Source organism: Alexandromys fortis, unplaced genomic scaffold (genome assembly GCF_014885135.2).
Source record: "Alexandromys fortis isolate MF-2015 unplaced genomic scaffold, M_Fortis_MF-2015_v1.1 scaffold_16, whole genome shotgun sequence".
NCBI classification, from domain to species: domain Eukaryota; kingdom Metazoa; phylum Chordata; class Mammalia; order Rodentia; family Cricetidae; genus Alexandromys; species Alexandromys fortis.
Genome location: NW_026067893.1, coordinates 12,873,545 through 12,886,358, shown reverse-complemented (window position 1 = coordinate 12,886,358; position 12,814 = coordinate 12,873,545). Strand labels below are relative to the sequence as shown.

The 12,814-nt window shown below is 44.4% G+C and overlaps 1 protein-coding gene across 1 annotated transcript in view; it reads right to left on the bottom strand.

The window, feature by feature from the left end:
* Nt5c2 (5'-nucleotidase, cytosolic II) overlaps window positions 1-3,060 on the bottom strand; it is an 84,088-nt gene extending 81,028 nt beyond the window's left edge. Inside the window, exon 1 of the mRNA XM_050146289.1 lies at window positions 2,976-3,060. The gene's annotated coding sequence lies outside the window, so the exon portion shown is untranslated. The remainder of the gene's footprint in view (window positions 1-2,975) is intronic.
* Between the last annotated feature and the right edge of the window lie 9,754 nt (window positions 3,061-12,814).

The window sequence follows — 12,814 nt, the reverse complement described above, 5'->3', positions numbered from 1 at the left end:
GCCTTCTCCTGGCTGAGAGTAGTGTTTGCTACTCACACGTCACCTAACATATGCCTTAGTAGTTAACATCTCCTGTTAGATGTTGTCATAAAAGCTAAAAACATCATGTCAACAAAAATTTACTAAAAGCACGCATGCCAGACGCTGCCTACTACAGTGCAGAAAGGCCTGTTACAAAGCATCACAACTGAAAATCCCTAGAAACATGGTCAGCACAGTGGCAATACGTACATAGCAATCCTCACTAATGAAATCTGACAACACCCATGGTGGCTCACTTGAGAAGCTTACGCAGGTCGGCCTCAAAGTGAGACCTTATCTCATAAAGCTAGAAACAAATAGCATTAAACATAAATGCCGTGATAAGATTTAGGCAGGCTGTTTTTTGTTTTGCTTTAACGAGTTAAGCTTTTTGGAAAGAGTGAAGCAGTAGCACACACCCTCTCTTTTTGTCAAGCCCAGGCAAGCATGATGGCTCATGCCTATAATCCCAGCACTTTGGAGAGCTGAGGTAGAAGGATCCCAAATTGGAGGCCAGCCTAAACCACACAGTCAACTCAAGGTATGGATGGGTCCTGGGCCAGGGGAGAGGAGCACACTATGAGCACTTAATGAGGCTCTATCTCAAAGTAAAACAAAAAGGACTGGGATACAGTTCAGTAGAAGACTGCACTGCCTAGCCGAAGCTTGACCCAAGTTCAATTTCCAGTGGAGAGAGAAGTCAATCTTACAGAGTCTTTTAAAAATTATTTTTGGGGGGCTGGAGAGATGGCTCAGAGGTTAAGAGCATTGCCTGCTCTTCCAAAGGTTCTGAGTTCAATTCCCAGCAACCACATGGTGGCTCACAACCTTCTGTAATGGGGTTTGGTGCCCTCTTCTGGCCTGCAGGCATACACACAGACTATTGTATACATAATAAATAAATAAACGTATAAAAAAATTATTTTTGGGTTTGTTGTTGCTGCTGCTGTTTTTTGAGGCAGGGTCTCTAGTAGCCCTAGCTGTCCTGAACTTGCTATGCAGACCAGGCTGGCCTTGAACGCAGAGATCCACCTGCCCCTGCCTCTCCAGTGTACCACCACACCAAACTGAGAGCCTACAGTTAAGACCAGGCCAAGTAGTGTGTTCCCCAGTACTCTGAAGGCTGAAGCAGGGTTTTTAGGACAACCTGGAATGCATAACAACTTTTGGGGTCTCATGGAAACCCCAAATAAACAGCAAAAACAACATTCACACCAACTTTTTCTAAATACCATATTTTGTACACTACTTTCCTCATACAACTGAAAGTCTTGTCACATAAAAGAACACTCCTCTTCTTAACAGTACTCCATAATCTGGCTTTCTTCATCTAGTAAGGCCAGCAGGCACTCTTGAGTATTCGTATTAAACTTCTGGCTGACTGTACGTTTTCATAGAACAGAGCCTTAAAGGACATCATATTTTACAGATTAGCTGGTTCTAAATTCTAGGTTGAGAATAATGCAACAACCAAAACTACTTAATTTGTTTCTTGCATTGAGCTTTTTGGTAAAAGTGAAGCAACAAGACTATTTTTCAAGCCCATGCATGGTGAAACAAGTCTGCTAACACCTGCACTTAGGGAAGCTGAGAGAGAGAAAGATCCCAGGTTCGAGGCCACTAGGATACACAGCTGTTTAAGGCCCACAGAACAGATTCACGTTGTAATGGAAATGCTCTTCGAAAGTATGTGTGGTAGCATCAATCCAAGTATCAACGGCCCAGAATAATCACTTTGCCACTGCAAGACACCCTCAAAGCTTCTATTTCAATTTCTAACTAGCTGGCTTCTTGAACTGAACCTCCAAGGCCAGATGTCTTCAATTGGATCAATTCTTTTTTTTTTTTTTTTTTTTTTTTTTCGAGACAGGGTTTCTCTGTAGTTTTGGAGCCTGTCCTGGAACTTCCTTTGTAGACCAGGCTGGCCTCGAACTCAGAGATCCGCCTGCCTCTGCCTCCTGAGTGCTGGGATTAAACGCATGAGCCACCAACGCCCGGCTATTTGGATCAATTCTTAAGCACTGATGGAAAATGCTAAGGTGACTACTGAAGCCTTTCCTGTAGTCACTATGTCTTCCATTAATGGCACTGTTTTAACATCCTCCCCTTCACGCGCCAGCTAAGAAATTTACATTCCTTAAGAAATAGCCTGTGGTCATTATGAAACAATGTGTGAACGGGCAGAGACGTGGTGAAACACACGCAATCGTGTTTAGTGACTAGTCATTTCAGAGCGCGGTAGTAGAGCACAGCTGTGAACAACTCCGACACAGACCTTCATCTACTGCTTTGAACAGCCAGGGCCAGGCAAAACCAATAGCCCAAAGTGTTGTAGTAACAGGCCCCAGGTGGCATATCGCCTTGCGGGGCTTCGGAGGACCCCAGGAAAAAGGCAAGGGACAGACCGCCACCAAACGTCTTTTGGGGGCGACTTGCAATCGCTATAAGCGTTTCAGGAAGTGCCGCACACCACAGAACTGGCTCGTGGGCCATTCCACGGCTGGGTCCAGACCCTACCAGGCTCTCAGTCCCCGGGAGAAGCCCCGCGCCCGCCCCACGACGAGAACGGAGGCGAAGCTGCCCGCCGAGCGGGACGACTGGGGACGGAGAGCGGCGCTGGCCCGCACCACGAGAAAGGCGGGGTCCCAGCAAGCCGACGCCGGGGAAACAATGGCGCGAGCGTGACGTGGGCCGGGGGCGTCGCCGCCGCGCGGGGAAGGGGCTGCGGCCGGGCGGGGGCGGCCGGGCCAGTGGCGTGCGCCAGCCCGGGGTGCTGAGGCCACGGGCGCGCGGGCGAATCTGGGCCCGGAAGGGGGCCTTGAGGAAAGGACGCCCCGGGCGGGCGGCAGGGGCCACGGGGTCGCGCACTCCGCCGCGCAGCCTCCCCAGCCCGCCCGCTCGCTCGCCGCCCGCTCCAATCCCCCTCCCTCCCGCCGCGGTGCCGCCGCACTCACCAGCCCCGCCGCACCGCAGCAATCCTAGCGCGCAACTGCCGCAGCCGCCTCGGCGCGCGCCCTCCCCGCCCCCACCGCCCCGGCGCCGCCCCCAGCTCGCGCCCTGCCAGGGACCAGCGCTCTGTTCCGTACTCGGGCTGTGCCGCAAAAGCTGGCCACGGCGATGCTCTCTGGAGGGTGGGCCTGCCTCAGCCCCTCACAGAGCTCGAGGAACTTCCAACCACAGAACCCCCGGGGCTTCTGAGCTCTGGAGGTGTTGCACCTAAAGAACCCAACCATTTCCTTTGATAACCACCGCTTGGCGTTTTGCCTGTGCCCTTCCGCAGAGGGCTGGCTACCCCGCCCCCACTTAAGTGACCCCGCCTACTCTGCCGGAGGCTTTTCCCCCAGGGTGGAAAGAGTGTCCCACACTGTCTTGCTGTCTAGTCTTGTAGACTGCTAAACCTGAGGGCCTCTCTGGCCAGACCCTTTCTAGAGACCCTTGAACTCAACTCCGTGGTAACCAAAAGGACCAGCTTTGGTCACTTCAGAATGAGTTCAAATCCTAGTTTCGCTCTTACCAACTGAGTGAACTTGACCGAGGACTCTGACTCCACCCAATTATCTCATCGAAGACTACACAGATAGAATGAAATAAAGACTCCAGGCTTAGTTCTGGCTCTTGGCGAACAATAAAAAGTAGCAGTTGTACCGCCACCCATTACCGCACTTCACCACAAGAAGAGTCATCCAAGACAGAAAGCCCACTATGTCCAGAACATTGCATTCCTTAGTCTGGGCAGCTCTGGAGTTCCATCTCAAAGACCAAGTCCTAGCCCTGGAAGCCTTTGAGATCAAACTGATCTAATGGCTCTTGGACCCTGGACTTTGCCCAATGTCTTCTCTGATTTGATCCACTCCATTGTTTTTTTTTCCTCTGGATCTTTGACGGCCTTAAGCACGTGGCTGATTTTGATTGTATTATCCAAAACTAATCCGAGGTTTTGTAATAGCATCATAATCAAAAAGGACTACCGCTTCCACTTCATAACGGAGCCTCGCGTTTGCGCAGTAAGGCTTGAGGTGCACACTGAGTGTGTGTGGTGGCTTGGCCGAAGTCCTATCTAGTGAAGATGCTGGGACCCATGCATAAGGATTGCTTGAGCTCAAAATCTGAAGCTAACCTGAGCAACCTAATGAAAGAAAGAAAAAAGGAAAAAAGAGAGAAAGGAAGCAAAGGAGGGAGAGGGAAAAAAAAACAAGGAAAGCAAGGAGGAAGGAGAAGAAAAGGGAAAAAAAAGTTCTTGGCAGACACACTATTGACTCATACTAAACTTGCAGTCACCTTGAACAGCCAAGTTCTTTCAGTAAGGCTCCACTCCAGCTCTTACCTACCCCCTCCTGGGTTTTTCACACTGGGCTAGGTCAGCTGAGGATAAGCCCCCAACCTTTCACCTACAAGACTTTCCAAAGTGGAAAAGGACATACAACAGTTTGCAGTTAGTTTAACACACCTTTAAAACAAATACAATTTTTATAAAGCCTGGTTTTGTAGGTCTGGGGTGGTGCACACCTTGAATCCCTCTCTGGAGGAGAGGCAGGTGGATCTCTGAGTTCAAGGCCAGTCTGGTCTATAGAGCAAGTTCTGGCCCAGCCAGGACTACAAAGTAAGCCCCTGTCTCAAAATAAATAAGTAAAAAATGCCCATGTTTTGTGAATAAAGACATTCTTCACTGTCTATACATGTAATGTGAGCACAGCAGGAAAAGAAGAAGCAGAGCACACTCAGAAGACAGAGAAGCGTGTAACAACTGCGTGTGTAAACAGTGGAGAGCACACTCAGAAGAGAGGCGTGTAACAACTGCGTGTGTAAACAGTGGAGAGCACACTCAGAAGAGAGGCGTGTAACAATTGCGTGTGTAAACAGTGGAGAGCACACTCAGAAGACAGAGAAGTGTGTAACAACTGCGTGTGTAAACAGTGGAGAGCACACTCAAGACAATAAAGAAGTGTGTAACAACTGTGTTAACAGTGCAGAGCACACTCAGAAGACAACAAAGAAGCGTGTAACAACTGCATGTGTAAACAATATTCTTCTTTCCATGACGAGAGTCTAGGTGTTTATTTATTTATTTTATTTATTTTCCTTTTTCTGTTTGTTCATTGGAATCTTTAACATAGGTTAGCCTCAAACTCAAAGAATCCTCCTACTTCAGCTGGAATTTGAAATATGAGCCATCATGTCTGGTTTTTCTTTATACTTCTTCATGAATTATCTTACATTGTACTGCTTTTATAATAAATCTAGGAGGTTGGGGTGATGTTGCTGCTAAAGCCTGAGGACCGGAATTCGGCTCTCCAGGATGCTGTATAAAAAAGCCAGGATGGCTGTATGTGCCTATGATCCCAAGGCCAAGAGGTAGAAACATGAGGATGCCCTAGCCAATTAGTTAGCCTAGGTTCAGTGAGATTATCTCAAGATACTTGGTGGAAGGGGCTAAAGAGATAGCTCAGCAGTTAAGAGCACTGATTGCTCTTTCAATAATGGCTGTAACTCCAGTTTCAGGGGATTTGATGCTCTGGCCTCCACTGTCATTGCCTGCACATGGTACAAGGCAAAATACCCATATTCATTTAAGAAACTTTTTCTTTTAATTTGTGGAGAGTCTGGAAAGATGGTTTAGCAGTTAAGAGCACTTGCTACTCATCTAGAGGACCCAAGTTCAGTTCTCAGCATCTACATGGCAGCTGTGTGCAGGCTAACACAATTTTTTTTAGTTATTTAGACACCCACACACTTACATAAACACACATGTGCACGCTCCCACACACACACAGGTCTGCATTCCTATACACTTACATCCACACACAGGTCTACACGCCCACACATTTAAACATACATATGGAGTTGGGTGTATAAGCACTTAAATATTGTGTGTATTTTTTTTCTGGTTTTTCAAGACAGAGTTTCTCTGAAGCCCTTGCTGTCCTGAAACTCACTCTGTACACCAGGCTGAGCTTGAACTCTGAGATATCTGCCTTCCTCTGCCACTCAAGTGCTCTGACGAAAGGAATGCTCCACAGTTGCCTGGCTATAGAGCATATTTTACATTAAAAGTATATAAAATGAGCCGGGCGGTGGTGGCGCATGCCTTTAATCCCAGCACTCGGGAGGCAGAGGCAGGCGGTTCTCTGTGAGTTCAAGACCAGCCTGGTCTACAAGAGCTAGTTCCAGGATAGGTTCCAAAACCACAGAGAAACCCTGTCTCGAAAAACAAAAACAAAAAAAAAAAGTATATAAAATGACCAAGCAGAGCCAGACCTAGTGGCACATACCTTTAATTCCCGCACTCAGAAGCAGAGGCAGATGGCTCTCTGTGAGTTAGAGGCCAGCCTGATTTACAGAGCAAATCCCAGGACAGCCAGGGCTAGCCAGGGCTACACAGAGAAACCCTGTCTTGAAAAAACAAACAAACAAACAAAACAACAACAACAAAAAAACACTATAGGGCTGAGTGGTGGTGGTGTGTGCCTTTGATCCCCAGCACTTAGAAGACAAACTCAGATCTCTGAGTTCAAGGCCAGACTAGTCTACAGAGTGGGTTCCAGGACAGCTAGGATTATAGAGAGAAACTCTGTTTCGAAGAAGCAAAACCACAACAAACAAATGAAAAAAAAAGTATATAAAATATCTTGGTTGGAGAGATGGCTCAGTGGTGAAGAGCACTGGATGCTCTTCCAGAGGACAGGGATTTGAATCCCAGCACGCATATGGCTGCTCACAACCATCTCCAGTTCCAGGGGATCAATACCCTTTCTTCATAGAACACACATGCAGTATACAGACATGCATGCAGGCAAAACATCCATACACATAAAATCATGAAAATAACTTTTAAAATTAAAATACATAAAATATAAATATAAATTTAGAATCAGCCTCAATACCTACCAAAGGGGCATAACTAAATAAAACACAGAATATTCATATAAAGGTATTCTGTGTAGAATTTAAAAGGGATCTTGAACTATATGTACTAATATAAATCAAATGTATGTGTGTGCATGTATATATACACACAAATACACACACATGCACACACGCATATCATATAACCCAGGTTTCCTGTAAATTCAAGGATGACCTTGAACTCCTGCCAAGCTAAGCTGGTTGTAACTGAGGACTAAGGAAGCTGGGGCATCCATCATGAGGGGCTTGAGTGGGATCTCTAACCTGACATTGGTTGGAGAATTTCAGCACTGTTTGGTCTAAGAAGCCATTCCACCTTGGCCTTAGATGGCCAAGCACCAGATTCCAGCTAAAACACTTGCATGATTGTTCCGTCAACCCTTAGGGTTTCTGTTCTGTCATATTCCTAGACACCAAGGCTGAGGCAACTCTAAGAAAGGAGAACATTTAGTTGGGGCTGGCTTACAGTTCAGAGTTTTAGTCCAGAATCATCATGGTGGGAAGCACAGTGGCACACATCTGACTGGTGCTGGAGCGCTCCTATATCCAGATCATTAGTCAGCAGGGAGAGAGGACAAGCGAGCCATTGGGTCTGGCTTGAACTTCTGAAACCTACAAAGCCAAACCTAACAAGGTCACATATTCTAATCCTTTCAAATAATGCCAGTCTTTGGGAGCCTATAGGGGCATTTTCATTCAAACCACCACACCATCTGATCAACACTGTTTTAATACAAAGTACTATAAGCCTTGATTCAGCCAAACTATGAGCAGTGCTCACAGCTCACTTGGCAGTTTTTCTACTTCTGTGCATTACGTACTGACCTTGTGCCTAACTAACACTAATCAGTACAGATGTGAGTGCCTGCCTCCACAGAATTTGCTGACAATCTGGAAGACGAACTCTAAATAAGTAAATAAGGCTGAAGACACAGATCAGTGGGTACAGTTCACCTAGATGCACGGATCTCAGCCAGTTTTAAATGGATATTTTTATTAAGTTTTTGAGAACTTCACACATGCATACAATGTATTTTGATCATATTCTCTCCCCACCCATCCCAGATCTACTCCCCTGCCTCCCAACCCTTCTGTCTTCATGCCTGCTAGGTAAACACCATACAAAACCAGGCAGGACCAGCCGGCTGCCAACCCTGACAACCTGACTTCAATTCCTGGGACTCAGATGGTGGAAGGAGAGAACCAACTACACGAAGTTGTCACCAGACCTCCATGTGCACATAAATAAATAAAGATTGAATGTTAAGGGCTATGCTGGTGCACACCTGTAATCCCAGCACTCACAAAGTGGAGGCACGAAGATCAGAAGTTCAAAGCCATTCTCCCATTCTCAACTACAAGTCTAGCATATGCAAGGCCCTAGGTTCAATCCTCCATATTCCAATACAACAAAAGTGTCAAATAACAGTCCCAGTAGGAGCAAATCTATGCACTACTGGTGACCCGGAGCCCTACCGTCAGTACACCAGAGAAGAACTCAAAGGATAAAACAGAGGAGTGGCAAGAATCAGATTCACAATTTAAATATTATTCACCAGCCAATTACCTCCATGAAGTTATAAAAAGTAACTCATTTGTTTGTTGGAGACTTCTACTGGATATTTACAACATGAGAGATGATCTACAACTGTTAGCAAAATTATTTTATTTCTTGAACATTCACCAAGCAGAAGACTCTAGAGATTAAAAATTTAACTTCTACCCATATCCTCTCAGAGTTGATACACAACTATTTAGGAAATGAGATCCTGAGTAAAGCCCGAAGAAAGGTAACATTAGGTCTCAACTATTAGGCCCATGCCAGATTAATGACCCCAACGTGCTTCAGAATTTCAAAGAGATATATTATTTTATTTGCTTACTTATTTTGTAGGACTGTGAATTGAATTTGGGGTCTCGTGCATGCTAGACGAGCACTCTACTACTGACCAATATCCTCACACACCCTGCGATGTCACCCTTTTTGAGACAGGATCTCAGTAAGTTACCCAAGCTGGCATTGAGTCTGCCATCTTTCCGTCTCAGCTCTCCAAGTAGCTGGGACTACAGAGCTGTGCACAAGACCCAGGAGGATTCTTGAAGACACAAGAGAATCAGGATCAAACATACAGAGATACTGTGTCATAAGCATGGTGCCTCACATTTATAATCCTAGCACTGGGGAGGCTGAGGCAGGAGAACTTCTGAGTTCAAGGCCAGCCACGGCTACACACAGGGAAGACTCTTGTCTCAAAAACCAGAAATGAAGGAGAGCAACAACCACGAAAAGTAGGAGTGTTAGTAAATGTGGATAAATTTGAATCCTTATGCTTATGAACTGCTGACGGGAATGTAAAAAAATAGCAAATTGCAGTAAAAAACAAATCAGCAGGTTTTTTTTAACCTAAACATAGAATTACCATGTGATTTAACAATCCCAGTTCCACATAGATCTTCAGGTGTCCATTAACCCAGAAATGAATTAAAAATGGTGTACACATACAACTTTTCAGCCATAAATATAAGTTTTGATACATGTTACAAACTGGATGATAAATTGAGTGTGGTGGCATACACCTATAATATAACCCTGGTACCTGGAGCTGGGAGCAGAGGGTAAATCATCCTTAGCTAGTCAGAGGCATATACAAGATGCTGTCTGAAAAAAATAAAAACAATTGAGCCAGGTATGCTGGCACACGCTTATAATTACAGCATTTAGGAAGCCAAGGAGATTGTAGGTTCAAGGCCAACCTGTGATACACAGTTATACTATCTCAGAGAAACAAACCAAAAAAGGAGTAAGTTTTGACAGGCTTTCTAGGAACCTAAAAACATCACACCAAGTGAAAGACACAGACACAAAAGGTCTAATGTTATACTGAGGCAGAATTAAATGACAAGAAAAGTTAGCGGACACGAGAAAAGGAGCGGTCTCTACTCCAGAACTGTCTACGCCTTTACACGCACACCTTCCTTCATAACAACTAGATATTATCGGACAGGCGGTGACTCAGAAACTTTAGTACAACCAATAAAATCAAACCTGCCACAGAGATGATGACCGTTTCAGACCTCAAACAGAAACATCTGCAACAAATAAACTTCAGGCAGGAATGTGGAGACCCTGAGTTTAGCTGGGTTGATCGGTGTTCCTGTCTCCTTGCTACATCTATGCAATGCACCTTATAAAACTGCGATTTCACTGACAAGAAAACATTTGTTGTTGTTTTGTTCTTGTTCTAACACAGGATCTTGTGCTGGAGAAATGGCTCAGTGGTTAAGAGAGCTTGCCGTACTTCCAGAGATCCCAGGTTTGATTCCCAGCAGCCACATGGCTGCTCACCACTGTAGCACCAGTTCCAGGGGACCTGAAAACATCTGGGCTCCAAGATCACCAGGCACGAGTATGGTACACAGGTACATAGGCAGGTAAACACTCATACACACAAAATAAAAACAAATCTTTTTGGGGGTGGGGGTTCTAAACAGGTTTCTCTGTAGCTTTGGAGCCTGTTCTTAAACTCACTATATAGACCAAGCTGACCTCGAACTCACAGACATCTGTCTGTCTCTGCCTTCCAAGTGATGGGATTAAAGGCATATGCTAACAATGCCTGGCTTAAAACAAGTATTTAAAAAAAAAAAAAAAACAGGATTTCATGCATCCAGGCTGGCCTTGAACTACCTAGCTGTGTAGTCAAGGATGATCTGGACCTTCTGATTCTCCTGCCTCCATTCTCCCCAGTATTGAGACTATAGGCATGTGGCACCTCAACTCGTCTATGTAGGCACTAAAGATGGAGACCAGGACACTGTGGACGCAAGGCAAGCACTCTACTGAGTTACATTTCCAGCCCCTGAGAGAATTCTTCAACATTAAAAAAAAATAGAAGTGATTCCTGTAATCTTGGAACTTTTTGCTTGGGAGGCAAAAGCAGAGAGTACTGCTGTAAATTCAAGGCCAGTTTGTGCTGTGTCGAGAAATCCTGTCTCAAAAAACGAGACAGGGAGCTAAAATAAATAAAACATCTCATATGTTTTTGCTTCATTTTAAATGCTACCTAATATTTAAGTGATTACATAGTTATGTTTATGTTTGTGGGGACACAAGTTGTGGGAGCTGGAACTCGGATCACCAGGCTTGGGGGTAAACTCCTTGCATGCTTAGCCATTTCAGTGGCCCAGATTCTACGTAGTTTTTAAGCTCAGTTGTTAATTGTATCTTTGGAGGAACATAACCACATACACCATGAAATCACATGGTTAGCTACTGTCAAAACATGCAGATTCAACTCTCTGTATCCCGTTCCTGAGAGTCTCTTCCTGAGTTTCTAAGTTTAAATCTGAACCATGTACCTACATGCTATCAAGGACATCTTTATCTACATATTAAATTCAAGACTAGCCTGGGCTATAAGAGATTCAGTTTCAAAACACAAAACCAAAAAGAATTAACTTTCGAAAAAGGAATCAAACACACTATAGAACTATCTCATCCAAACTCACCTACAGCTGTCCTGTGGTTTCTGCAGATGCAACTTTCTCTATGAAGAGCTTATACTTTCTTGGCTCCTATTCATCCTGAAGCCTCGAACTCAAATACCAGAGAGGCCATCCTAACACCTTGTCCAATCCAACAGAACTCCCTACTTCCTTTCTTTTTGTTTTATTTCCTGAGACAGGGTCTTGCTCTACAGCCTCAGATGGCCTGGAACTCTCTATGTAGCCTGGGATAGCCTCAAACTCACAACAATCCTTCTGTCTTGGCCTCTGGAGAGCTGGAATTATAGGCACCAAACCCTGCTGCCCTTACTTTCTTTCCCGTGTCAGGTGTACCTTCCTTTCTCTCCCTTAACTTGCCACAGGTACAACAAAGTAAGTATTTATATGCCTTAGTACCTTCCCTCTAACACTCTCTAATTCAGGCAGAGAGAATTTCCATTTTACCTTGCCAACAGAGATACACAGTTCTTAACCTAGGGTCTGACACATCAGAGACTACATATATACGTGTGTGTGTGTGTGTGTGTGTGTGCGGATAGGCACATCAAAAACTTTTTAGATTTATTTATCTTATGTGTATAAAGGTTTTGCTTGCATGTACATATGCACATACATGAGTGCCTGTTGTATCTCCTGGAACTGGGGTTAGAGAGGTTTGTGATTCCTGGAACTAAAACCTGGGTCCTCTGCAAGAGTAATGGGTGCTCTTAACCACTGAGTCAGCGCCTCAGTCTTGTGTATTTTATTTTTGAGACAAGATCTCATATATACCTTCCCTCAAACTCTATATAGCTGAGGATTACCTTAACCTTCTGATCTTTCTCCTGAATGTGCACATATATTTTAAACCAACTGATGAATAACTAAATGTATACTGAGCATATGAACAGATTTTAATATCTGTTGATTTTATACACACACATACACTTTGTGTACTTACCTGTGTGCAGACAAAACATTTATTCACATAAAGTAAATAAATTTAAAAAAATTAATGTGCATATATATATATGTATACACACATACCCTTTCTAGCCTTCCTCCCTTTTAAATAAATATTCTACATTAGCTTTAATGTCAACATAGCATAACTAAGCGTCAAATAAAAAGAAAGTCTCAGTTGGGCATGGTGGCACAAGCCTTTAATCCCAACACACACACACACACACACACAGAATGCATGTGTGTGTGTGTTTCTAGGTATTGAATCTGAGGTCTTTTTATGTTAAGCAAATGCACTGAAATACATTACTAGATCAATGGTCTACATTTCATTGAATTATTAGAGGCTGGGAAAAAGGAAGCAAACCATGTCTTCCATTCTATTTTTAGAATTGTTTTATTTTTAAATTATGCATATATTTGTATCTCTGTGCATGAGTTA